Genomic DNA, 3,939 nt, shown 5'->3' with positions numbered 1-3,939 from the left:
TCACTATACACCTAAGGGTACATTATTGAAGTAGCGCCTCACAATTCTGTATAATCTAGTTTACTAGCGAGAAATCAGTATAAAACATTAATTATCCTTGAATAAATGTACTTTATTCTTCTGAGAAAACATATAGCATAAAATAAATCTGCCATAGTTTATATATATTCATTTATGAAATCTAATTAAGTAGAGACTGCCTAGAGGGTTATCCCAAACTATACCCATTATAGTTTATTAGAGTTGATATGGAAAATGCTTTGTAAAAACCTTTCTGAAAGCTATGAAGTTGGATTTCCAAAATAGAAGCTTCCCTTATGTTCAACATATTACAAAAAGAGATAAAATATCTGAATATGTTATTAAACGTGGAAATCGTTGGACTGCATTAATAAGTTTAAAACTTAACAGAATACTTAGTGTTTGGCTTGTATTCCCCCCTGAAAACATTAAAAACACGGAAAATGTGGGGGTATGAACTCACTGTTTAACGAATGATTCGAGCGGATGATCGGTTTCGAGTGTTGAGTGTCAATTGAGGTTTTGCACTCAAGTGGATCCTAGTAACATATAATAGCACATATATGTATTAGATTTAGGTATTCCATGACAAAACATGACGGGAAACCACCCTAAAGACTTCGAAATGCTTGTCGGGACCTTATGTGATCAAACAAAGGAGGTGTATGGTCATTAGGGTGTGTGTGCGGCCAGGGTGTGCGGCCAGGCTGTGTGTGCGGTTGCACACAGGAGTGTGCGGCCGTACAGAGGGTGTGTGCGGCCGTACACAGGAGTGTGCAGCCGTACACTCCTTATTTGTGCCCGAAATGTCGATTTTTAGATGTTCTAGTGCTAATACCAAGTCCTACTAGTGAATGAAGGCCAAACTCTTCACTTTGGAGAGCTTTAAGGTGTGTACGACCACCTTATGAAGGTGTGCGGCCGTACACCTTCATGTGATGAAGAACATGATGAACTTTGATCGTTAAGGGCTTAGATCAATGGGTCCCTCATGTATGATAAGCTAGGTGATGGAAAACTCACGTTTTTGAGGCCTTGAGAGCGTTCTTGGATGAAGTTTTTAGAGAGAGAAAGTAGAGAGATAAAGTAGAGTGTAGCCAAATGAAAGGAATGAGTGAAGGGGTCACCCTATATAAATAGGGATGAGTGTGCGGCTGGAGGATGGGTGTGCGGCCACACACTCGTGTGTGCGGCCATATACTCGGGTGTGTGGCCACACACTCATGTGTGCGGCCATAGACTCGGGTGTGCGGCCACACACTCATGTGTGTGGCCACACACTCCTTTTGATGGAGTGTTTGGCCTATTTGCAACCTTAAATCTTAAACCAACCCATCCCTAATTCAAACTGTGGTTGTACAAGGCTTTAGATCATCCAAACAGGCTCAAAACAATGCTAAAGATAGCCGAAACGAGTTTAACATTGATAGAATTTGACTAAGGTACAAGATAGAAGTTTCGGGTTGTCACAGATTAGGTGATAAATGATATCGAGAGTACCAAGCACATTTGCATGGTTATTCACACCTTGTTTGTGATCCTCGATATCCCAGTCACAAACTTGAAGGGCATAATCAAGATTTAAACATGCCATTGAAAAGTTCAATGAATCTCAAAGAACTAGGAATTTCATAAAACTTAATTCTTTAAAATTTTAGTTTTGGGTGGTGAAATTGGTAAATCGTCATTTACTTACCTTCAAATATTTTGCAATTGGATTACGGTATCCCTCTTCCGAATTGTGAAATATTGTTTTGGGTCCTAGCCTTAATATTTCATTTGGGTGTTATATTAAGGAATTTCTATCTAATAAAACATGTTCTTCTTTTTCAGATGTCTACTTCAAGCAACACTTCAAACTCAAATGCTTCTGGCTCTTTTTCCCTCGTGAACTTATGTGGGAGGGTCATTTTCGATGGGTCGAATTTCAATGACTGGATTCGAAACATTCACATGGCCATGCGATACGAGGAAAAGGAATATGTCCTCGACAAAGAGCTAAAAGAGATTGATGAAGAAACTGCTACTCCTGAGAAACTGGCTGAGTATAGGGCTCACGAGAAGGACGTGACAAAGGTGTCGTGCATCATGCTAGTCACTATGACTTCTGAGCTACAGAAGTCCTACGAGGATTTATGGCCTTTCGAGATGCACCAAGACTTGATGGAAAGGTACCATTAGAGTGCTTGACAAGAAAGGTATGAAATCATTTCCTCCATGATAACAACAAAAATGAAGGATGGAGAGTCCATCACGGCCTACTTGCAAAAGATGCAAAGATATGTGGACCGCTTGCTAAAGTTGAACGTCAATTTTGACAAAGAGTTGGCTACCGATATTATCCTAAATTCTTTACCTTCTTGTTATGATCAGTTCCAAATGGCTTATCATATGAACAAGGAGGAAGTCACTCTAAGAAAGCTTCAAGGCCTTCAGAGAACTGCTGGAAGTAGTTTAAAAGGCAAGTCTATTGTATCCACTCCCACTGCTGCTACCCCAGTCCAGACAATTGGATATGGTAAAGGGAAGAAAAGGAAAACTCCTTCAAAGAATCACAAGGGAAAGTCTCGTGATGTATCCTCTTCTAATGGGTCCAAAGGTGGTTCTACTACTCCCTAATCCAATCCAAAGGAATCAGAGTGAAAGGACCCCTTTCTTGACTTTCATATTTCTAAAAGACCCAAACTTTCATACTTGACAATACAGTTATTCCAAAACATGCTACATGCATATTTATAAAATAATATTTTTACATTGAAAAAGTCATTACAAAAGATTGGATACAAACCGACTATGTTTTAAGATTTTACATAACTACCCAGGATATTGTAATTTTATACAAACATAAACTGAAGTACAAAGGTACTATTACAAACTATTCTAAGCCTTTCAATAGTATATGACTACACTGGTTACTTATCTCCTGAAAATTTGTTAAACATTGAGAGGGGTAAGCGATAACGCTTAGTGAGTTCAATAATAGATACAATATAACGTTATGCCATATATATACCAATATGGCAGAAGCAAATAGGAGCAAGGAACAACAAGGAATAATGTGATAAGCTTTTCCTAACAATCATTGATTTGATTCAAAGATATACAATCATTGAGACATAACAATTTCCATACTTGATATACATCAATAACGCTTTGGCCCAAATGGCACAGAAGACATACAACTTTGGATTAACCTTTTGGTAGATTTCAGGCTTACAGCCCTGTCTAACCTTCTGCCAATGTCATAGAATAGAAATCATTCTCTTACGGAGACATGTTCTACATGGCCAGAGGCTACATACCAGTACCAATATGAATCTAAGTCCATTCACTGATCACATGGTCAAAGGTATTTCTTTTGCTATTAAAAAGAATAACGAATAAATATAGCACGAAAAATACTCAGGAATATCATTTTGCTAGAATATCCAGGCTTTAAGCCTTATCTTAGTATACTACCGAAGCCAAAGTGATGCCTATGCCATACACTTCATGGTCAACGGTTCATATCAATACCCAAGTGATGCCTATGTCATACACTTCAAGTCAGAGGTACAGCCTTGCTATAAAAATAGCGGAAACAACAACTCGAGATGATAACATGGAAAATCACATAACACATATAACATATAACATATAATTGTTCCTATATATTAAACTCACAGTGAAATAACCAGGGGTTAAAATAGTAATTTGGGCAGCACTTCGACTCTAAATATGACTTTCGTCGTTGAAAACCGGGAGTTTTCTTGAAAAACCGGGCCTTGCGAAGGTAGGACTTCAAAACCGAAAAGATAAATTTTCTGGGTCTCCGGGCACTTCGGGGCGTGTTTCGAGCGTTGAAAATAATCTCGGGGCTTCGGGGGATATTAAAATAATGAAAATATAGAAAAGGGGGGTGAAAATGGTCATTTTCTC

Source organism: Lactuca virosa, chromosome 3, assembly GCF_052849685.1.
Source record: "Lactuca virosa cultivar CGN04683 chromosome 3, Lactuca_virosa_CGN04683_v6, whole genome shotgun sequence".
NCBI classification, from domain to species: domain Eukaryota; kingdom Viridiplantae; phylum Streptophyta; class Magnoliopsida; order Asterales; family Asteraceae; genus Lactuca; species Lactuca virosa.
Note: the sequence above shows the minus strand (reverse complement) of the source record.